This window comes from Helianthus annuus, chromosome 10 (genome assembly GCF_002127325.2).
Source record: "Helianthus annuus cultivar XRQ/B chromosome 10, HanXRQr2.0-SUNRISE, whole genome shotgun sequence".
Classification (NCBI taxonomy): Eukaryota; Viridiplantae; Streptophyta; class Magnoliopsida; order Asterales; family Asteraceae; genus Helianthus; species Helianthus annuus.
The window spans coordinates 43755396-43781061 of NC_035442.2; the positions used below are offsets into that span (position 1 = coordinate 43755396).

The window sequence follows — 25666 nt, forward strand, 5'->3', positions numbered from 1 at the left end:
ACGGTGATGGTGGGTGGTAGTGTTTAACCCTCTGCAGACATTAGAAGATCCTAAAACTGGTTGGCCAAGTCTGCACCAAGAAGAACTCGCACAGATGTTTTTTAATGAAATGTCTTCGGAAAAACAAACAGTCTGCAGATGGCAATGTCTGTGCGGCGTAGACAAAAGAGGCTGCACAAATCTTTTTTTAGAAAAACAAACACCACCTTACTCTTGTTTGATAATGATGCTTGTGTGGTGACTCACAAGAAAACCGGTGAACTGATTTAATGTATCCATGTCTAGTAACAATACATTTCCATTGAATACGAAATCTATACCCTTAGCAGCAGTTGGCGATGACTCTATGTTATGGCATCTTCGTTATGGTCATCTACATGAACATGGATTAAAAATGTTAAGTGACAAAGAACTTTTAGCCGACACTGATTTAGGAGATCATTATATTTTTGTATAGTTGATATTATTTTGTAATTGTGTATATTTGTTCCTAAAATAGGACTAGGGTTATCTTTGTATTTATCCCTATATAATGGGATCGCTTGCTTGGGTTCATTCATTCAGAAATAATACAACAGAGATACTTTCATGGTATCAGAGCTTCGGTTCTGACTACCCGGTTTCTTCTTTTTTTTTCTTTTTCGATCAAGAGCCTCGGCTCTGCAGCCGATCCCTTCTGATTCAATACCCCTGCAGCCCTAATTTTTCAGCCTGTTTTAGCCGCATCCATGGATTCCAAAGCTGATGATAAACCAGAATCCTCTCAAACCGAAAATAACACTGCAGCCAAAACCTTACACCCAGCCTATTCTGTCTCTAACATAAACACCAAGATCCGTACTCTAGACGGAAAAAAAGTCACATACTCTTCTTGGGTGAAACTTTTCAAGTTTCACGCCATAGCCTATAAGGTTTTAGATCATCTTAACGATACCCCAGCCCCCACCAAAACTGACCCATCCTATGATTCATGGAAGGTACTAGACGCTCTAGTTTCTCAATGGATTTATAGTACCATCTCAAATGATCTTCTAGATCAGTTCCTGGACACAGAGGCGTCTGCACGTCAGACCTGGCTTCGGCTCGAAAAACACTTCTTGAGCAACAAGCAAGCCAAAGCCGCAGCCCTTGAAACCCGGTTCATCAATCTAACCCTTGCTGCCTGCAGTTCAGTTGATGATTATTGTCAACAACTGAAAGACTTGGCGAACCAACTTGTTGACGTTGACCAACCTATTACCGACCAAAGACTCGTGCTGCAACTTGTTCGGGGATTATCCCCGAAGTTTGATACCACCGTTGCTCTTATTCACTCTCAAGGGGCCGATTGGGATCTTGCACGGACAATACTTACTGATGAAGTAATCCGCCAAGAAGCACGAAACAAACAATCATCTTCCATTCTTGCAGCCCCCACAGCCGGCTCCAACCAGCCACCGCTTAATCAGCAACCGCAGACAAATCAGCCTCCGGAACACTGGCTGAATCAGCAGCAAAACAGTTCCCAACAGCAGCAAAACTCTCAGCAGAATTACTATCGGGGCAGGGGCAGGGGCCGCGGACAGCAGACTCGCGGGCGCGGACGCGGTAGGGGAAATCGGAACTCTCAAACGAACTGGGCTTTTCAAAACAACTCTTACCCCCAATGGGCTTGGTGGAACACTCCACCCTGCCCTTATCCAACCCAACAATCATGGAGGCCCAACCAACCACCGTCCTACCCGTCTCATAATACTAACCTAGCGGCCCATTATGCAGGTTTTCCCTCGGGACAGTTAGGCAGCCCTCAATACACAGGTTTTGATGCTCTCAATCCATCAGCACTGAGCGCCGCATTCAATGCAATGCAGCTCCAATACACGGACCCGAATTCTTACTTCGACACTGGTGCTGAGAAACATATCACTGATACTCAAGGTATGATCAAACACCCTAGTTCTTTTCCTGTACATACTAAATTACTTGTTGGCAATGGTCATGTTTTACCAATTGAGGCCTCCGGTACGGGCTTTCTCCCGATTCATAATCGGACTTACATCCTACCCGACCTACTTTATAGTCCACAAACCATTAAAAAGCTTTTATCTGTCCGTAAATTTACCCGTGATAATAATGTTTCAATAGAATTTGATCCCTTTGGTTTTTCTTTGAAGGACCTCAAAACGGGACGCCTCCACTCCCGCCACAATAGCACGGGAAACCTTTATCCGGTCACTCCACCAACACTTCCGCCTCAAGCTTGCTCTATCACCACAACTACCTTACCATGGCATGATCGACTTGGACACCCTGGCGCACAAGTCTTAGATCTTCTTAGTCGTCGTTTTAATTTTTCATGTAACAAAAACCATGGTTCTAATTTTTGTGATTCTTGTCAACTGTCGAATAGTAAACGATTGCCATTTTATGAATCTACTTCTTTTACTTTTACTCCTTTCGACATTGTACACTGTGATTTGTGGACCTCCCCAATACCCAGTAAAACCGGATATAAATATTATATGGTTTTAATAGACAATTTTTCCCACTTTATCTGGGTTTACCCATTATAATTCAAATCCGAAACCTTTCCCACATTTGTTAAATTCCATAAGATGATTGCCACCCAATTTAATCGAAACATCAAAACCTTCCAGTGTGATTTGGGTGGTGAATTTGACAATCATGCTTTTAAAAACTTTGCAATTCAACACAGCCTTTTATTCCGTTTTTCTTACCCTCAAACATCATCCCAGAATGGTCGTGCCGAACGAATGATTCGTCGCTTAAACGACATCATTCGTGCCTTACTCATACACGCACATCTTCCACCTTCCTTTTGGGTGGAGGCCCTACACACTGCCGCTTACCTTCACAACATCCTACCCACCAAACGCCTTAACTTCTTTATACCAACATTTGCCCTGTACCTTCGTCACCCAACATATGAACACTTACGAGTGTTCGGATGTGCGTGTTACCCCAACTCTTCGGCCACCATACCTCACAAACTCCACACACCGCTCCGTTCGTTGCATCTTCCTTGGCTATCCTCTTGATTTCAGGGGATACCGGTGTTTCGACCCTACAACCGGCAAGGTCTCTATCTCTCGTTTTGTCACCTTTGATGAGCACACCTTCCCTTACACAATTCCTACACCCCCCACCATTTACAACTTCCTTGATGACCAACCACCACCCGGCTTCACATTTTCTCGCCCCAACCCATCACCACATCCACCCAACATTCACCCGGCCCAACCTAACCTACGTTCTACATCACCCTTCCCCATTACCTATTCTAGCCGTCCCAAAAACCGCCCTCCTCCCGGCCCCACAGCAGCTCCCACAGCTGCTGCACCAGCTTTGGCTGGTCCCACATCAGCTACAGCAGCTTCGGCTGGTCCCATATCAGCTACAGCAGCTTCGGATGGTCCCGCCTCAGCTGCACCAGCTTCGGTTGGCCCCACATCAGCTGCGACAGCCCCGTTTACGGCTGTTCCCTCTGGTCCTACAGCCCCACCACAGCTTAACACCCATCCCATGACCACCCGTTCTAAATCCAAACATACCCTCCTGACCACACCAATCTCTCCCGTGCCTACCTCCTACTCGAAAGCTTTTACCGATCCTCATTGGTTACATGCCATGCAGGCAGAATTTAGTGCATTATAGGTAAATGATACTTGGGAATTTGTCCCCTGTCCGGTTGATAAACCGGTCATTCGATGTATGTGGTTATTTCGCCACAAATTTAAATCTGATGGCTCACTTGAAAGGTACAAAGCACATTTAGTCGTTAACGGGAAATCTCAAACAATAGGTGTTGATTGTGATGAAACCTTTAGTCCGGTTGTTAAACCGGCAACTATTCGCACTGTGCTATCAGTTGCTGTTTCCCGTTCGTGGCCTATTCACCAGCTTGATGTTAAAAATGCTTTTCTGCACGGTAATTTGAATGAGACTGTTTTTATGCATCAGCCACCAGGTTTCGTTGACAGACGATACCCCACATATGTATGCAGGCTTAAGAAGTCTTTATATGGATTTAGACAGGCCCCTCGTGCTTGGTACACCCGTTTTGCCACATACATCTTATCACAGGGGTTTCGGAGCAGTGCCTGTGATGACTCTCTTTTCATTTATAGCAGGGGTCCTCACACAGCATATTTGTTATTATATGTTGATGATATTGTGCTTACAGCTTCCTCAGACGTATTTCTACAGGAGATTATTCGCTTGCTCTCACGAGAGTTTGCTATGACAGATTTGGGTCAGTTACACCATTTTTTGGGTATAAAGGTTACTCGTGAGTCTCATGGTCTTTTCTTAGATCAATCTCAGTACGCGCGTGACATCATTGCTCGGGCTTCCATGTCAACGTGCAAACCATGTACTACTCCTGTGGATCTCTTAGCTAAATTAAGTGCTACAGATGGGGTTTTGTTTTCGGATCCTACTTTGTACCGAAGCCTTGCAGGTGCTTTACAGTACCTCACCTTTACTAGACCGGATATCTCATATGCTGTGCAGCAGGTGTGTTTATTTATGCACGAGCCTCGTGACCCACATTACGCTTTTCTTAAGCGTATACTTCGGTATTTACAGGGTACAATCGACTACGGAGTTCGAATAATTAAATCTGCAGCGCATTCATTGGTTGCATATTCGGATGCAGATTGGGGTGGGTGCCCTGATTCACGTCGCTCAACGAGCGGCTACTGTGTTTTTCTTGGAGATAACTTGATTTCTTGGTCTTCTAAACGGCAACCAACAGTTTCTCGATCCAGTGCTGAAGCAGAATATCGTGGGGTTGCAAACTCAGTTGCAGAGGCTACTTGGATTCGAAATTTATTACTTGAGCTACAGATCCCTCTCAGGCAAGCTTCTGTGATTTATTGTGATAATGTCTCAGCGGTCTATTTATCTGATAACCCAGTTCAACATCAACGGACTAAGCACATTGAGATTGACATTCATTTTGTGCGAGAAAAGGTTAAAGTTGGAGACATTCGTGTGCTTCATGTTCCATCTTCTCTCCAATACGCTGATATTTTCACTAAAGGCCTCTCAAAGCAGTTATTTCAGTCCTTTCGATCCAGTTTAAGCGTCTGTCCGCCGACCGCTCAAATTGCGGGGGAGTTTTAGCCGACGCTGATTTAGGAGATCATTATATTTTTGTATAGTTGATATTATTTTGTAATTGTGTATATTTGTTCCTAAAATAGGACTAGGGTTATCTTTGTATTTATCCCTATATAATGGGATCGCTTGCTTGGGTTCATTCATTCAGAAATAATACAACAGAGATACTTTCAAGAACTTGTAGCTTGACTGCCAAAGATAGGGACATGGTCCGTATGTCAAGGGTGTGCCATGGGAAAGTAAACACGTGCACCATTTCCTTCACATGCATGGAGGGCATCCAAAATGTTGGGGTTAGTTCACATGGATATAGACCAATGCCAACCAAGTCACTTGGAGGTAATAAGTACTTTCTTTTGTTCATTGATGACTTTTGCAGGATGACTTGGGTGTATTTTTTGCACACAAAGGATGAAGTGTTTGAAAAAATTAAGTTATGGTTAAAGTAGAAAAAGAATCTGGAAATAAAGTGACAAAGTGTTGACCTTAAGAAGTGACAAAAGGGTGAATGGTTCCAAAGAGTTTACAACATTTTGCAGTCTTCATGGCATTCGAAGGAATCATACAGCTCCATATACTCTGAGCAAGATGGAGTATCAGAGTGAAAGAATAGAACTGTAGAGGAGATGGCAATGTGCATGTTGCAAGAAAAACAATTTAGTAAAATTTTATAGGGAGAAGCGGTTGCTATAGCTGTTTATCTTCAGAACAGATCTCTAACTAAAGCAGCGCCAGGAGTGACACCTTATCAAATCTGGTACAAACAAAAACCTTTTGTACATCATCTTATAGTATTTGGTAGTGTTGCTTATGCTTTAACACCTAAACAACATAGAAGGAAATTATATCCAAAGTCATGCAAGTGCATTTTTATTGGTTATTCAGCATCCTCTAAGGCTTACAGGTTATATGAACCAATCAAAAGGAAGGTTATCATTTGCAGGGATGTGATTTTTGATGAACAGTCCACGTGGAATGCAAATAAAGATGACAAGTTCGGGTTGCCTGGTGATCTTGTGTATGTTGAAGCAAGGGCTAGTGTTGAAGAGTGTGAAACAAGTAACAGACCAGAAAGTAATGGAAATGGATCAGGACCTGAAGAAGAAGTGTCTATAAACATACATCATGATGAAGCTAGTGGTGAATCATCTGGTAGCAACTACAACCTACATACATGACCTTATAATATGTCAAACTTCTTAAATGGGTAAAATAAAATAATTAACTAAGAAGGGCACTCATCAAATGGTTTAGAGAATATTCAATTTGGATTCTTGGATTTTCATAAACATGTTTTATCCAAATAAAAACCTAGATTACATAGTTCAAATCCTATTTAATACATTACTTCTTTATTAACAAAAGGATGATGTATATAAAGGCCAAATAATGATTTAATTTTTTGTTTCATGTATACAAAGTCATGCTGCTGAATGATGAAAGCGTCCGTAACTTCTATTTTAAGATGCAAAACTACCTTAAACATGGGAAACCCTGTCAGGGTACTTTTGTTTTTCAAAAAATTGAAAGGCCTTCTTATAATATAACATGTTTTCTTGTTTTCATCTAGGTGAAACCAAATACATATTTTGGTGGCAAGTAGTTCCAACAAACGAGTGGTCTTAACTAGAAAACTCAACCTTATTGCCTCCAAATCCAACCTGTAAACTTTGCTATTTCCAAAATCCTTTGGTCCAATGGTATTGAAGAGAAACATGCTAGGCTAGGATTGGTTGACTGTGTCAGTCATGAGAATTTGCAGCCACACCCCATTCTGCATGAAAAGCCTTGTATGAGTAACATTGTTCTTGCCAAAAATCCTTTGGTCTAATGGTATTGGTGAATTTCTCTCAAGCAAGTGGTGAGGGTTCAAACCCCATTATTTATGGGTAATTAGGTGGATTTTAGGTGGCCTAATTATAGATTGTGTGTCTCGTCGTTCTAAAAGTAATAATATTGTTCTTGATCATGATTTGACATATTGTTAATATTTGTGCAAATATGCTTGTACATCTAATTCTATGCTTCCAATTTTGATTGACATACATGTTTTTAATTGTTTCATGTGATATATTATTCCACATGTCATATTCACGGTTCTTTTAATGTGAAATGGATTAGATCGCATCGTGTCACATTCTCTACAGGAATTGCAACCCACTAAAATTGATGTTTACCCTGAAGCTAAAGCTTGGTTCGGCTTTAGGTGTTAAAGCTTAAAAGCAAGATAAAAAGGTGGTGACAAGAATAAAAATAGGCAATATGAGATACTTGGGTTTTTTTCATATAAATGTTTTCCTTTTTATATAAACTAGGTTTTTTAACTGTAGCCGCGTTGCGGCGACTTAAATTGAAGTATTATGAGTAGTAAGGGGTAAATTGAATTGTCATAAGCAATATGGAGATTCAACTCGCACGTTGCGGTGGGAAAAGGGGAGTGGTATTGGATGTACCCTAGACGTGGTTTTAGGTTTTGCAAAAACTGAAGTGGCTTACACACACAAAAAAAAACATTCATGCGGTTTAAGTCGGCAAGTTGTATAAAATTAAGATTAAAATATTAAAGAAAACATGTATCCTAGTCAAGTTAATTGCACAAAGATTCAAATTCATGAAACATAAAGAGGAAATTTCAAACTGGTCCCTATGATGTTGCTCAAACAGCGGCTTAGTCGCATTTAACTTATATATGTGTTCCGCAAATGACTTTTTATAACGATTTGTATCTTAATGCCATCACTTATATGGTAAGAAGTAGCCTTTTATTGTATCCTCGCTTCACTTTGCAGTTGTGTCATCGTTACCCATGCAAGCTACAAAGATCCTCGTGGCTCTTTTAAGCCTTGAAGTTATCTACACATATTAAATAAACGGTTGTAAAAGAGGAAGTGAATCTAAATCAGCTAACCATTTGTATTTGCAGTTGAACAGGTCATGCTCGGGTCAACCCATGAATATTCGGGTCGTGTTTAGGTTCATATGTATTTGAGGTCTAATGTGTAAAACTTAGAATTAACCTTCTATTACAATTCTGATAAAATATTGTCTAGACGACATACCACCAGCAGCAACCTTTGTTCTAGAATGCAATCTTATCCATTCTTCCGTCCGGGCTTGGTTTTTAAAAAGTGCGCCTCCGACGCGCTGAGGCGCGAGGCACATCAAGGCTCAAGGCCTCGGTTTTGGACCTTGTCGCTTTTGTGCGCTTCACGCTTTTTTTAAAACCAAGGCCCCAAGATCATCAAGATGTGCATGAATAAAAGGAAATCGTGAGAATTATAGGAATTCTTTGCCCGTCTGTAAATCTCTAAACTAACATCCTATTAAGTTATTAATAATTTACAATCTAATTAACATACCAGCAACAACCATTGTACAACCATTGTTCCTGATGAAAATCCTTTCCATTAGCGTTGTAGACTGCCTGCAAACGCTCTAAAAGACATATAAACACACACACAGAAGTTTAACTATGTATGCATACTGCAGTAGCAGGAGCGCTGCCAAGTCCAGCTGTGCAATTTGCTGACTACATAGGGAAGCCTTTGCCTCAAATCAAAAGCATCAAAGTCCCTACACCATACACCAAATGAAAAAAATAATAATAATAATAAAAGTCTAAAAAAATAATGCAGAATAGAGAGACAGACCTTAATTAGAACAATCATAGACTTTACTTTTGCACGCAAATACCTGGAAAACAAATATTAAGACCGTGGAGTATGGTGGGGCAGGGGTTTGGGGCATGGGTTGACACGTGGACTTCGAGAGGCACCGCTGGTCATGTGCATTTTGGGTCGGTATGGCGGGGCGTGGCTAGCCCGCGTGGGTTGGCCACGTGTTATAATTTTTCTTTTTCAATTATTATAAAAATACACACAAAATTAAAATTTAAATCCTAGTCACCTATAGCCTAGCCAACCCAGCCAATGAGAGCCGGCCACAAAAGACCGCTAGGCCTGCCCAACACCCGGGCTGAAACCCCCGCCCAAGGGTCGATGCCGAAACCCAAGCCCACCCGGGGTGGTGACTTGGGCGTTTGTACCCAACCCACGCCCCAACCCCCGCCCCATACCCCATAGTCTAAGGGAAAGAAAATGTCCCTCTCTAGATGTGCATACAAACATTACCAACCGAAAAACATAGAAATTTTTTACATTGATATCTTTATCTTTAACAGTTGTGTGTCAATCACAAACTTTTTCATATAGAAATAGCCATACACTTTGGTTTTCAAAGTTAAACCAACAATTCTTCAAGTTAAACTTCAATTAAAATTATATTAACTTCTATTAACACATGATCTAACACTACAACAATTTCTAAAATAAAACAAATACAAAACTGATATTCCTAACCAAATTCATAACGCTATGGTTCTCAAGGCATTTCATCGAAGAAGCATTTTTACCCGGATTGAATTCTATGTGCTTTCAAACAGCCAAATCAGTTCCGAAATCAACCGTTGCAGAGCCAAAGTCTGAAATCTACAGTAGATTCAACAAAATCAAACTATGAAGTACCCAGGTTCATGGTTCAAGCAATAAATAAAAAATTGGTGTTGCTAAAAACATGTTAAGTTACCTCTTGTTTCTTCTCAGCCCGTTGCCCCTTCTGGACAGGAGATATTATCTCGAATCCGACCCCTCAGATGCCACTCCTCTGTACGTCCCTATAAACCCTTTCTAACCTGAACCGATTTCCACCAAAGAACTCCTCCATAACTTCTATATTGACCAAGTCTTACCAACTTTGTCCTAAACCGTTCAAACAAACCCTAATCGAATAGGTGCAAACATTACGACAGTGGGTGTCGGAAAAGCTTGCGGCTGCGACTATGAAAACATAAACATACCAATCAGAGATCAAGCAAAGAACAACGACATACCAACCTCACCACCTGTGTATTCATTAGTGAACCATAAAACTAATGTAAATTTTGTCATACAAGCATTTTGACAACATCTGGCGTACGTATACTTTCTAAGTACCAAAATCCCAATATTCATCATAAAAGGTTGGATAAAAATTAGAGCAAGCCGGAAATGATTGCTTTGTTTTTATACATAACAATAAATAAAAAGAATACCACAAACCAATACACAATAGATCTGAAATCAGACATATTAATACTCAAAATTGACAAATGATTGCAAAAATTCAGACCTCGCATCTATTCGGGCCACCGTTTGGTTCATTGGAAACGCATCTGAGTCACCAGAAATTGGCTGGAACCTAGCTTCCTACCAGAACCAGCCAGGAGCACCGTCGCAGATATGATGGCCTTGCTATGTGTTAGGGTTTCTAAGATTTCTCCAAAAGAAAAATAAGTGAAAAAATAGACAGAAGGGTTCGAACTGTAGCCTTTTGTATTGAGTAGGGTTTTGTATTGAGTAGGGTTTTGTATTGAGTAGTATGAAAAAAAAACATGTATATATACAATAAATTTATAGAGGAGTTACTATTGAGGGGGAAGTATTCATTGACTTCTTTTTTTAATATATATATATATTCTTTTTTTCATATATATAATGTTTTACAAGCTCATGGCCTATGGTATGAGATACTTGGATTTTTTTCTCAAAATGTTTTTCTTTTCATTTATGTTTTACAAGCCCATGGCCTTAGAGTCTAGTGGTATAACTGATTGCATTCGTAAAAATGGTGTGGATGTTTTAGAACATTCCTCTTTTAAGGTTTAATTGAAATCATTTTCAACGTTGTTAAAAAAAATGTTTTAGAATATTCCTCTTTTAAGGTTTAATTGAAATAATTTTCAACATACTTGCATTTCCTAAAGTTAGCACTTAATCCACATACCCTTGCAGATTTATAATATTTGTAACGCAACTAAACAACTCCAATTGATGTATTTTATGACTTTTTAAAAGTTTGGATGTTTTTTAGCACTTAATCGCTCTCCTGTTGCCACCACTCACCTCACCTCACCCCACCACCACTCCGTCACTGCAGCCACCACCACTAGTCACAACAACCACCTCCCCCAACTCTCTCTTTCTCTCTCTTTCTCTCTCTCTCTCTCTCTTTCACATAACTCCGAAATCGTATGTATTTTTCTTCTGTACACACCAAAAATTACAAACAACAAATATATTTTAGGAATCCAAGGGATGATTACGGCGATGGAGATCGTACGGCGGCCATAGATAATCCAAAGGACAAGGTCTCCCTTCATCCAGTCTGACCCGGTGGTCAATCCGCTCACTGTTTCTGGCGAACACCAGTAGAAACGGCGGCAACGAACCCTACTCGTAAATCCACTTTTTCCTCTACAGTTCCATCCAGTTCTCAATCCTCCGCCGGTACTTTCCGCCTCTCCATTTCACCATATCCATTACCATTACAATTACACCGGTGTTGAAATAACATGGGGTTTTCGTTGAGAATACCCGAGATAATACCGGGTCGGACCAGAAGCTCTGTGTGAAGTATTTGGTGAAGTTTGCATGGCAGTATTCCGGAGCTCCGATCACTCGGTTGTTGTGTAAAGTGATGTTCCAAAGCTTCTCTATGTCATCCGCCAAAACGACGTCGGAGTCGAGGTATATGACTCATTCTACACCCGGGTCGAGTATTTCGCCCAGGTAGTTTCGGGTGTAGTTAAGCGGGTTCTCGAGAGCGACCTAGATTAACGACGGAGTCTTCTCTGAAAATGTAGAGTTTGAAGGTGAGAGAACGGATTCTGTAGCCCAGCAACGGGAGAGAGAGGACTAGGATGACGGCGATAACATCTCCGTTTGAAAACCGGTTGCCACCCATCATCTTCATCTTTCACTGCCATTGGTTAAATATATATTATATATGTATATATCATTTACAATTTCGATGGAGGGTAGTTGTGCCTCCTCCCTCTCTCTTATTTAATTAAAAATGACCATTTTGTCCCTGAGGGAAATGACAAAATAGCAGGATTTTATAAGATTCCAATGACCTGATTTCACTTTTGGACCAAAATGGCAATAAAACTGAAACTACAGGGACCCAGATGCAAAAGGTTTGAGTTTTGGACTAAAGTGGCAACAATGACCAAACCTCAGGGACCAAAATAGCAGTTTACTCTATTATTTAATTCAATTTACTTTTAGTTCATATTTTTCTTGTAACACCCCAAAACCCGCATGTTTATATTGACGAATGTTCCTATGGGACATATCATGAACTAAGTAACTAGGTTATTTAATCTAGTTAAGTGTATGGTAAGAACTATTATAGGAGGAAAATTGTGCCAATTATGTTTTAGAGGCAAACATGAGGGACTAGAGTGGTATAGAATGAAAGTTGAGTTATTAAAGGAAAATAACAACACACACAAACACACATTCGTGTGTGTTCTAGAACGAGCAGGGGCTCTCAAGAGCCCAAAACCCTAACTTAAACAAATCACCAAAATTGAAGGGTGAATCGAAGCTCAAATTCAGGAAGGAATACGAATTAATGATCACCTACTCAAGGGGATCATAAGGTATGTCTAAAAACCTAGATTGGTGATCTTGCATGAAGTGGGTTATGTTGTAATTCGCGAATTTGTATGAAATTGGGTATGGGTATGTGTTAGAATCATCATATAGAACATGGGTTATGCATGATTTAGGTTAATTTGATGTTTAAGGGTGAAACCCGTTGGTTATGATAAAGATGATGACATGGGTAAATCATCCATGTCCAAATTCTTGATTATTATTGATGTATTTTGATATATATGATGGATTCTTGTTAGAGGAATTGAAAGAAATGTGATACTAGTATGTTTGATGTTATGCATAAATGATCCATGTTGATTAGAAGGATAATTTGATGATTTATGTATGAGTTTAGAAGAATATGCATGAATTGGTTGTACATTATGCATAAATTGTGGTATGCACACCAAGTGTTTGATGAAATGCTTAAGTGACAATTATATGTGGAATTATATGCAAGTTGTGGGTAAATATGTATAGAAAGTGATAATGATGTAATTGTTAGCTAACTAATATGTGAAGTGTGATTTAGATGGAGTTCATGTGGAAATTTGAATGGTTAGTATGATGTGGTAGAAGTGTGCATTAGGAGTTTGTACTCTATGCTTGAAGATATGTACACCTTATGCCTTTAGTTGATTTTGTGGTAGGGATCAAGGGGTAAAAGTGGTGTCCTTGAATGGTATGTGGATTTCTAGTAAGGATAATGTCGGGTTCAAGGATAGTGTTAAATTAGTTAATCTTGAATGATGTTGTTAGTTGTGGAATTATGAGAAAACTAGTATGGAAGGAATTGTTTATGTTGTATGCATATATGATCTTGTGGTTGTATGTGTGTTTTACTATGTGGATGTATGAGATTATATTGATAATTCATAAGATAGACAGTTGACTTTCTGAAAGTCAAATGTGCATAATTAATGTAATAAGGCTCTTGTCACAAGTGTTACGTTAGAGAAAACATTAAGTACATGCTATATCAATATGTGCTATTTGTGACGACATGAAGAATTATGTGGAATGAAAGGATGCGACTTCTAGCTTATACTTTGTGTTGTTGGAATTTGACGAGTAAAGTTTAATGTTGGATATGAATGTGAAATGAATGCAATATTAGAATGTGCATTTATACTAATGAAGTGGTAACCATGATGACATGAAAGTATAGGATCATGTCAAGATGGGGGAAAGCATGGAAGGCTAACGGAAAGGATATGAGGAAGCATGTACGAAACGGGCACTCGAGGTAAGTGATTTCCGTAATCACTTCTTAGTTGTTTAAGTAATGTAGCGTTTTAACTAATAAAACATGATGTTTAAAGTTAAATGTGGATTAGATTGTATGAAATCGGTGAATTTTGCTAAGTAGACCAATGGGTCAAAATAAGGTCTTATGATTATATTGAAATGTTGCATAAAAAATGGCTACACCGGTACTATAACCGGTTAATGGGTAGAATTGCTTATAAGTACGCAATCAGGGAATCGGAGATGCGGTTTAATAGGCAACAGAATCGGATGTGAGTTTGTTTTAATAGATAAACAACTATGTAAGTGGAAATTTTAATAACAAAGTTAGGTTCGTAGATTTGAATGAAACGTATGAGTTTAATGAATACCGGGTGTCGGGTGCGTAAACCCCAAGTGCGGAACTCTGGATAAGGTAAAAATATTATGGCTATAATGTTCGTGTATGATTCGGGTTAGAACAAATGAGTGGTTTGATGAAAACATGAACGGGTCGAATAAATAGAAAATGACTAATAAGCCGAAAGCGCGTAAGATAGGAATTTCCTTAAATCGGATATGGGATTCCAAGTCCATATCATAAAATGTGAATTTACAAGCATGTAGGAAGAAACGAGAGGTTAAACGGGTAAACGGTTTAAAAGTTACGCAAGTTTTAGCGTTTTCGGACGACGAAACGAATCTGCAGCAAAGAAACACCTCTTAACTTAAGAGGAGTGCAAAGGAAACACCTCTTAACTTAAGAGGAGTGCAAAAGAAACACATCTTAACTTAAGAGGAGTGCAAAAGAAACACCTCTTAACTTAAGAGGAGTGCAAAAGAAACACATCTTAACATAAGAGGAGTTAAACAGAACACCTTTAAACTTATGCTCAATGCAGAGACCGTCGGTATGTATATATTTAAGCATTGACGTTATTAACCGAGTGCCTTGAGAATGAAATGTAATGCAGGTACATTATTGATGTCTTATCAAGGGTTAGACACCCAGATGGAACGATTAAATCTAGAAAGATAACGGATGGAAAGTATACGTGGATAGAACATAACGAGACTACATGATTATGAACCTTGTTTGTATATGATGTATGCTAATGTTGTGAATGTATGTGGTGGGTGCAGGTTGTACGAATCACAGATTATCATCAAGAGGAGTAGCGATCAAGTCAAGAGCAAGGATTGTACAAAAAGTGCGGTCACATAGTTAGGTTATGTATTGCCTTGAAGTTTTAAAATTGAGTACGAATGTGGCGATTACTTTTTATGAAACCTTTGATAATTTGTAACTTGAACGATTATGTAAGTAATGTCGTTACCAAAGAAATAAATTTTATGGTACGTATTTCCGCTGCGTCTTTTCAGTTAAAGCGTGTTAGGGTCTTACAAGTTGGTATCAGAGCCATGGTTTGAGTGAAATCAGGTATGAGGAGATAAATACTTGAACTCAAACCCGTGTGCTCTTGTGACCAAGAACCCGTACAAACCAAGACTCGATCGAGATCTAAAGGTAGAAGCCAATGTAAGTATGTACTCGAATATGTATTTGAATAAGACTAACAGTATGTTTTGTGTAAAGTAAGCATAGTTGCTTGGAAAGGATGATTCGTGAATGCGGTCTAGGACCGGCATCAAGGCAAGTAATATGACAAATTCACCCAGGTACGTAAATCTAACGTGTGGGCGTATAAAATGATATAATTAAGCAAGTGAAAGGAAATTTTAAATGAAAATAATAATGACATGGTAAAGAAGTTTTGAAAATGTTTTCACGTGCCGAAACTTAATTCTTCAGACATAAGGTGGCAATTACACGAAGACACGAAACTAGTATGTGGATTGTGTACCTGGCCAGTACACAAGAAACGTATGACGTTCGTGAGCCAGTGATAATTGTTACAGGTATGTCCGTTAGAATTAGGAAGTAGGTGGACGTGAGGGTGAAGAGAAATGTAAGACTTTCAGGAATGAAAGTATGAATGATAGGTTAGAATCCGCGAGACGGATTCGAAGCATGAAAAGAATGAAGTATGAATGACCTGTTTGAATCCGCGAGACGGATTCAAGGAATGAAAGGCATGAATGGAATGTTTGAATCCGTAAAACGGATTCAAGGAAATGAAATGTAGAAATGATTTGTCTGAATCCGCGAGACGGATTCAACACATGTAAAGAATGAAGGATGTGAATGATATATTTGAATTTGTGAGGTGGATTCAAAGCATAGAAGGAAGAAAATGTGTGAACGGTAGGTTTGGAACTACTAGACGGATGTTACGTTTGTATTCGCGGGACAGATTTAAACTATAAAAAGGATGAAATTAGTCCACATCAGAATGTGACGATAGTTTGATCATGGTTGCGTCAAACGAGTCATATGAGTAAATGTAAAGTAACCGAATGAAAGAATGATGTAATGAAAGTCCTTGCAAGTAAGCACGAATGGAAAGAAGCACAAACGTGTGCCTCAATACATGTAGGATAATTAAGAAATGTCAGTTTGGCCTTGAAAAGTCAAACTGCGAAGGTTGATGAAATAAGTAATTGGAATGAAAGAATTGCGTGTGAGGAATGAAATGCGTGACACGTTGTAGCGTGTATGTAAGAAATTGTATAAGAATTATAGGTGAGTAATCACCTAATAAAATGAATGTTTGAATGAAATGTGCTAATTGCTAAATTTGTTGATGATAATGTTAGAACCCTTGATGTGATGAGACCAATTGAATTGGCGGAAGGATGCGTACGAGCGAAGGCACATTACACGGGTAAATGGAATCTAGCCTAGTACGGCTGGTACTTGTGAAGAGTGCGGATCGATCTGGGTTACGGATCGTCGATTGCTGATATGAGATGAGGTTAGTAAAAGGTTTAACTTATGTCGGATAAGTATGAATTAATAAATTGAAAACGCCCTACAAAATGAATAGTGGAATGAGTATGGTATAGTATGGAACGTTTGATTCCTAATAGTTGGCATAAGAAGAAAATTATGTCATTAAGAAGTGAATCTCAAAAGTTTTGAGTGGAAATTTCGAGAATTTGTTAAACTCTCGTATAAAGAATTTGCGTGACACGTGGGCTTGGCTGATATTATGACGATACTAGGTAGTATAGATATCATTATGGGAGAAGTTGATCGTTAAAATGATAATTGATACAACAGAAGTACAAGCTATCAATTCTTTTTCTAGATTGGAATCCTTAAAAGAGGTCTATGGGATCATATGGGTGCTTATCCCTATTTTTACTCCTGTATTAGGAATTACAATAGGTGTACTAGTCATTGTTTGGTTAGAAAGAGAAATATCCGCGGGTATACAACAACGTATCGGTCCTGAATACGCAGGACCTTTGGGATGCAAATTAAATAATGCATAAAACAAGAGAAATAGTAATGTAGCATGAATAAGGTGAGTTGAAGGTAACGTAAGAGTATGTATGGTACAAGTAACTATAGAAAATGAATAATGATGTTAACTTTGGAATTAAGCACGAATGCATGATTATGAAATAGTAACTTCGTTGAGATAATGAAACAAAATTTACTGTTATGAAATATATGTATAGAATGTGATCTTAAAGGATGAGATGAAGGTATTAGAACTGTTATAAACGGATCATATAAATGTAAATATTATTATTACAAGTTTGAATAAATATAAATATTGACATATTAAAAACGGGTCGAGGAAATGAGTGTATTATATAAAAGTAAAGTATGAAAAGTATGGGCTTGTTAGAAAGAAGTCAATCATATGGGTAGTTATTGAAATCGAGAATGGATAGTTACTTGGTATTATGATGTACCTATCGAAGTTAAACATAGATGTGTAGGTATAGATTACGAATTGAGATCGTATAGTCGACGAAGATAATATGAGTGTTGAAATAAACAAAAAGGAATGTTATTAATAGGACGTCGGAATTGTTTCAAGAAAACAAAACGATATATTGCACATGATATACAAGTAATAGAATGATGAATGAACCATTAACTATGAAGTACGTTAGGAGCTAGCGCTATTAGTGAAAGTAACACTAATAAGAACTCCGGGACGGGTTCTGAAAATAGAAGACTGTCACTTAGGTGGGCTAGTGGTCGTGTTGATGAAGCAGGGGGAAAGGATAATAAGTGTATAATGGAAATGAGACAGGTTTCGGGGACGAAACCTCATTTAAGGGGGGTAGACTTATAACACCCCAAAACCCGAATGTTTATATTGACGAATGTTCCTATGGGACATATCATGAACTAAGTAACTAGGTTATTTAACCTAGTTAAGTGTATGGTAAGAACTATTATAGGAGGAAAATTGTGCCAATTATGTTTTAGAGGCAAACATGAGGGACTAGAGTGGTATAGAATGAAAGTTGAGTTATTAAAGGAAAATAACAACACACACAAACACACATTCGTGTGTGTTCTAGAATGAGCAGGGGCTCTCAAGAGCCCAAAACCCTAACTCAAACAAATCACCAAAATTGAAGGGTGAATCGAAGCTCAAATTCAGGAAGGAATACGAATTAATGATCACCTACTCGAGGGGATCATAAGGTATGTCTAAAAACCTAGATTGGTGATCTTGCATGAAGTGGGTTATGTTGTAATTCGCGTTATGCATGATTTAGGTTAATTTGATGTTTAAGGGTGAAACCCGTTGGTTATGATGAAGATGATGACATGGGTAAATCATCCATGTCCAAATTCTTGATTATTATTGATGTATTTTGATATATATGATGGATTCTTGTTAGAGGAATTGAAAGAAATGTGATACTAGTATGTTTGATGTTATGCATAAATGATCCATGTTGATTAGAAGGATAATTTGATGATTTATGTATGAGTTTAGAAGAATATGCATGAATTGGTTGTATATTATGCATAAATTGTGGTATGCACACCAAGTGTTTGATGAAATGCTTAAGTGACAATTATATGTGGAATTATATGCAAGTTGTGGGTAAATATGTATAGAAAGTGATAATGATGTAATTGTTAGCTAACTAATATGTGAAGTGTGATTTAGATGGAGTTCATGTGGAAATTTGAATGGTTAGTATGATGTGGTAGAAGTGTGCATTAGGAGTTTGTACTCTATGCTTGAAGATATGTACACCTTATGCCTTTAGTTGATTTTGTGGTAGGGATCAAGGGGTGAAAGTGGTGTCCTTGAATGGTATGTGGATTTCTAGTAAGGATAATGTCGGGTTCAAGGATAGTGTTAAATTAGTTAATCTTGAATGATGTTGTTAGTTGTGGAATTATGAGAAAACTAGTATGGAAGGAATTGTTTATGTTGTATGCATATATGATCTTGTGGTTGTATGTGTGTTTTACTATGTGGATGTATGAGATTAGATTGATAATTCATAAGATAGACAGTTGACTTTCTGAAAGTCAAATGTGCATAAATAATGTAATAAGGCTCTTGTCAGAAGTGTTATGTTAGAGAAATCATTAAGTACATGCTATATCAATATGTGCTATTTGTGACGACATGAAGAATTATGTGGAATGAAAGGATGCGACTTCTAGCTTATACTTTGTGTTGTTGGAATTTGACGAGTAAAGTTTAATGTAGGATATGAATGTGAAATGAATGCAATATTAGAATGTGCATTTATACTAATGAAGTGGTAACCATGATGACATGAAAGTATAGGATCATGTCAAGATGGGGGAAAGCATGGAAGGCTAACGGAAAGGATATGAGGAAGCATGTACGAAACGGGCACTCGAGGTAAGTGATTTCCGTAATCACTTCTTAGTTGTTTAAGTAATGTAGCGTTTTAACTAATAAAACATGATGTTCAAAGTTAAATGTGGATTAGATTGTATGAAATCGATGAATTTCGCTAAGTAGACCAATGGGTCAAAATAAGGTCTTATGATTATATTGAAATGTTGCATAAGAAATGGCTACACCGGTACTATAACCGGTTAATGGGTAGAATTGCTTATAAGTACGCAATCCGGGAATCGGAGATGTGGTTTAATAGTCAACAGAATCGGATGTGAGTTTGTTTTAATAGATAAACAACTATGTAAGTGGAAATTTTAATAACAAAGTTAGGTTCGTAGATTTGATTGAAACGTATGAGTTTAATGAATACCGGGTGTCGGGTGCGTAAACCCCAAGTGCGGAACTCCGGATAAGGTAAAAATATTATGGCTATAATGTTCGTGTATGATTCGGGTTAGAACAAATGAGTGGTTTGATGAAAACATGAACGGGTCGAATAAATAGAAAATGACTAATAAGCCGAAAGCGCTTAAGATAGGAATTTCCTTAAATCGGATATGGGATTCCAAGTCCATATCATAGAATGTGAATTTAGAAGCATGTAGGAAGAAACGGGAGGTTAAACGGGTAAACGGTTTAAAAGTTACGCAAGTTTTAGCGTTTTCGGACGACTAAACGAATCTGCAGCAAAGAAACACCTCTTAACTTAAGAGGAGTGCAAAGGAAACACCTCTTAACTTAAGAGGAGTGCAAAGGAAACACTTCTTAACTTAAGAGGAGTGCAAAAGAAACACATCTTAACTTAAGAGGAGTGCAAAAGAAACACCTCTTAACTTAAGAGGAGTGCAAAAGAAACACATCTTAACATAAGAGGAGTTAAACAGAACACCTTTAATCTTATGCTCAATGCAGTGACCGTCGGTATGTATATATTTAAGTATTGACGTTATTAACCGTGTGCCTTGAGAATGAAATGTAATGCAGGTACATTATTGATGTCTTATCAAGGATTAGACACCCAGATGGAACGATTAAATCTAGAAAGATAACGGATGGAAAGTATACGTGGATAGAACGTAACGAGACTACATGATTATGAACCTTGTTTGTATATGATGTATGCTAATGTTGCGAATGTATGTGGTGGGTGCAGGTTGTACGAATCACAGATTATCATCAAGAGGAGTAGCGATCAAGTCAAGAGCAAGGATTGTACGGAAAGTGCGGTCACATAGTTAGGTTATGTATTGCCTTGAAGTTTTAAAATTGAGTAAGAATGTGCCGATTACTTTTTATGAAACGTTTGTTAATTTGTAACTTGAACGATTATGTAAGTAATGTCGTTACCAAAGAAATAAATTTTATGGTACGTATTTCCGCTGCGTCTTTTCAGTTAAAGCGTGTTAGGGTCTTACATTTCTTGGACCTTGATATTCACACACCGAAACCTTATTTCCACACCTCCCAAAGCGCCCCGCTTTAGCCAAAGCGGGGCGTTTAGATTTGCTTTCCAGACAAAAGGTGATGTGATGGTGTACGATGTCCTTGTTCTGTACCTTGAAGCACCCCGCTTTGGCCAAAGCGGGGTGTTTAGGGTTCTTTCTGCAGACAAAGGGTGATGAAACTTGATGTGATGTTATAATCTGTATGATGTTCCAGAAAAGTGTCACGTTTGAACCCTAAGCGCCGCACTTTGGCCAAAGCGCGGCGCTTCGACCCCCATTTCATAGATGCAGGCCATGCATTCTGTCTCGTATTCAAAAAAATTTCATCCATTTCAAAAAATTGAGGTTAAGGTTTTGTTGGGCTTTTTTTGTTTTGAACTGTGAAAATTATGTTGAGTAGAGCATTTTTTCTGTGATTACGATGTCTTGGTTTAGCAACTACCTTTTCGGTGAATACTCTGAGGAGTCCGTTCTTCCAAATTCTTACTAGGGAACCGCTATTTCTGACTCATACGATATACCGATCCCTTCCAACACAAGGGAGGAGGAGGTTGTATCTGGCATTCGTTATCGTAATAATACGGTGAACCTGGACTTGAATGTCCCTGTGGAAGACTCGTACGCACAACACGGCTATTCGGATTACGGACACGGAGGTGAACCATATCATCAGGCTGAATATCTGTACGATCAGCCAAACTGTCTCGACCACAGTTACGGTGGTGAGCAGAGCTATGTACAACAAGACTATCCCGACCACGGTTACGGTGGTGAGCGGAGCTATGGACACTTATCGCGTCCCGCTCTTTTAACACCAAAGAGAATGCAAAGCTTCATGCAGCCGAGGCCGCTTTTTTAAAAATAACAAAACTGAAAACTAGTGATATGGGCCCACAAGCTATTGTTAATTTTAATGAAGTAATGTAGATTGAAGGTGCCAAACATAAACGAAATGAATTATGAAACATTTTCGCATGTTTTGCACTGGCTTTCATTACAAGATCTTTATCTATCATGTTATCGACCAACTGCTCGAAATCCCTTTCGTTTCTCAGGCCCGCATTCGAAGATCCTTGCATTGGACACAAACCTATGGAATTTGTGGATTTCGGTTGGTTCAGATCTCTATTCGGTCATCTTTCCAACGCTTCTCCTTACATTACTCATCATTTCCTGAATCTGAGTTCATTAAGAAGTAATGACTGTTGACTAATTGTCGCATTGGTAGTTGTTACCATATCCATTATCCTCTTTGTAGTTGTTACCATTATTTCATTACGTTAAGCTTGATCTTATTTCATTTTCGGGAACTAGCAAAAGGAGAGAATACGGAACGAGATTGTTCAAGAACTTTATCTATCCATTATCCCCTAGATTTCATTAGGGTATAGTTATAATTCCCCTAATATCAGGCCTATCGTTTACCGTGGAATGCATCCTTAAACTTGATAACAACAATATGGTGATATTAGAACACAGTACACTGCATGTAAACACAGCGATGTCCACATGGTGTAACTCCTCTAGTTGAACTATATTCCGTCCAACATATGACACATGATTCTAGACAATCTGGGATTATGTTTCGTTTTATTACAGTCGTCGTGATCAACTTCTGCAGAGTGATCTTCATGACTTGAAGTTGTACCCAAATCTTCGATCTTTTCCAAGATCAAATTTATTCGTTTCTCATGATTATGAAAACTCGTTTCGTGAGGTGGTCTTCTTTCATGTTTCTCAAAATAATTTGAAGGCTCACAAATTTCAATATCATTTTGGTGATTTTCTAAGTGTTTGTAACCTTCGTCTGATTCTGAAGACGATAACTCGTTATATGTATTTTTATGTATCAGCCTGCGATTTCTTCTGGCGGGTTCACCTATGGTAGTGTTTTTTCCTTTTCTGATTCATACAATGTGAAGAGAAAAGTGTAAAACTTAAAAAAATTATATAATACTGACAATTAAATTATATATGTTTTGTAAAAATAAAACAATTTTAAATTATATGTGTTTTGTAAAAATAAAACAATTTTAAATTATATATGTTTTGTAAAAATAAAACAACTTTAAATCAACTTTAAATTATATATGTTTTATAAAAATAAAACAAAAATCTACAACTTTTCAATAAAAAAAAACAAATACAACCAAACATCAAACCAACAGCCCATTTTTTCTACTAAAACCTTACTTTTTTCCTCAAAAATAAACAGTCAGCCCAAACCGCCACGCTTTAACCAAAACGAAGCGCTTTGGTACAAGGTCATCAGACAAGGACTGATAGGCTCAGACCTTTTCTGTTGACTTTACTCCAAAACGCTCTGCTTTAACCAAAATAAGGCGTTTTAAGATGTACGAATAGACCAATGAGGTATGTGAATAGCCTGTGAATTTAAGTTAGACCATGTGTAGTGGGGCGTTTTCTTTAAAAAAATTTCAAAAAACGCCCAATAACGCCTACCCCACCATTACATGGGGCGTTATAATATAAAATTTTTGAAAAAAAGGTCACCTGGCGTTTTCTTTGAAACGCCCAAACAAACAATCATCTTTTTGACTGACCAATGGAGCATAGTTCAGTGGCTGACTTTTCATTTTTTGAATAAGTTTTTTTTAATCCTTTTTAATAATTGGAAGGGGCATTATTAGGTATTATGCCCACTACACCACTTTTGCTATAATGCCCCATGCTGATTAGGATGACACGTGTCGGATAATGCCCCATGATGAAAGCATTATAATTCTTCACCACTACACATGGTGTTACAGATTTATCATTGAAATATATCATGTGAAATTTTCTGTAACAAAAGAGAAAAGTAGATTTACTATTTTAAAAGAAATTTTAATTTTAATTTTAATTTTGTTTTTCTGGAAATAATAGGCTAAATTGCACTTTTCGTCCTTTATCTTTCAGGGTTTTTGCAGGCGTTGTCCTTTAAGTTTAAAAATTACACTCTATATCCTTTATGTTTACACTCTATGTCCTTTCTGGGTTTATGAGAAAGGACATCGCTTGTTATAGGTTGCAAACATAAAGGACACCGCCTGTTATAGGTTGCAAACATAAAGGACACCGCATGTTATAGGTTGCAAACATAAAAGACATAGAGTGTAATTTTTAAACTTAAAGGACAGCGCCTGCAAAAACCCTGAAACATAAAGGACGAAAAGTGCAATTTAGCCGAAATAATATATAGAAACATGTTTCTATGGGTATTGAATCTTGATAAGACCTCTCCCTGAATCCTCTGATTCATAGGATCTACTGTCGGTCAGAGTCCATGATCGGGACGTCACATCATCATTGGGACTACGTTTGTTGAACGTTGAGTACCATTCAACGTTTTTTTATGCATGTATGTAATACGTACGTATGAAAGAAATGGTTGCATGACACCTTATTTTATTTATCTATCGGTATTTTTTAAAATAGACGTGAATCGATTAAAATAATAACGTAGTTGCATAAAATTCTGATTCATTAATGAATTCCGTTACTAAATTTTCTTACAAGTAGATACAAGTAATAAATAAAAAAATATAGAGTTAAATGTCATTTTAGTCCATGTGGTTTTATACATTTTATCAGTTTAGTCCAAATGTTTCATTTTTCGCATGTGTGTTCAAAAAGGTTTCACCGTTGTCATTTTAGTACACTAAGTTAACTTCATTCATTTTTTCTGTTTACGAGAAAGGCAATTCCCTTTTCTCTCTCTCTCTCTCTCTCTCTCTCTCTATATATATATATATATATATATATATATATATATATATATATATATATATATATATATATATATATATATATAGGGAGCCGCTAGAATGAGAACCACCTCGAGTTGTAAGAACCGCGAGAACTACACCCCACGGAGCGCCGTTCGCCGCGATTTTTTTTTTACAAGTAGATGTGTGCATTATAAACACGGCCGTAAAAAATCACGCCGAACGGCGCTCCGTGGGGTGTACTTTTTTACACCTCAAGTTTGGTGAAAAAAAAAGAAAAAAGAAAAAAAATTAAAAAACACCAAACTTGAGGTGTAAAAAAGTACACCCCACGGAGCGCCGTTCGCCGTGATTTTTTCGGCCGTGTTTATAATGCACACATCTACTTGTAAAAAAAAAATCGCGGCGAACGGCACTCCGTGGGGTGTAGTTCTCGCGGTTCTTACAACTCGAGGTGGTTCTCATTCTAGCAGCCCCCTATATATATATATATATATATATATATATATATATATATATATAGGGGAAGGATAAATCGAAAACCCACTTGAGTTGAGAAAACTCAGAAAACCTTTGTAAAAAAACCATGTAAACTCAAGAAACATTTCTAAAAAAAATAGGAAATGTAATATACATATATTTGAACATTTTTAAAAAAGAAACACAAAAAAACACCAAGTAGTTTTTTTTAAAAAAATGTTACAAAATTTCAGGTTACATAACATATATGTCCAAAAAAAATGTAACATACAAATTTTCAACATTTTTTTTAAAAAAAAAATAGTAAGCGTTTTTTTACATTTTTTTCATAAATAGGTCCGTGTACATTTATATTACATTCCCTATTTTTTTTAGAAAAAAATAAAAATGTTACATAGGGTTTATTTGGGTTT

General features: G+C 37.8%; 2 long non-coding RNA genes across 3 annotated transcripts; one reads left to right on the plus strand and one right to left on the minus strand.

Moving 5' to 3' along the window:
• Positions 1–7648: 7648 nt before the first annotated feature.
• LOC110885001 lies at positions 7649–10472 on the minus strand. Of its 2 annotated transcripts, none has more exons than XR_002561828.2 (5): positions 10291–10472; positions 9709–9953; positions 9536–9611; positions 8484–8697; positions 7649–7977 (listed from the first exon to the last, which is right to left on the minus strand). It is a non-coding gene; the product is annotated as an uncharacterized LOC110885001 (long non-coding RNA). The 2 variants fall into 2 exon arrangements; XR_002561827.2 differs by having other exon boundaries at positions 9709–9959.
• Positions 10473–12528: 2056 nt separating this feature from the next.
• LOC110881730 lies at positions 12529–15071 on the plus strand. The gene is made up of 3 exons (XR_002559872.2): positions 12529–12607; positions 13774–13851; positions 14976–15071. It is a non-coding gene; the product is annotated as an uncharacterized LOC110881730 (long non-coding RNA).
• Positions 15072–25666: the final 10595 nt, after the last annotated feature.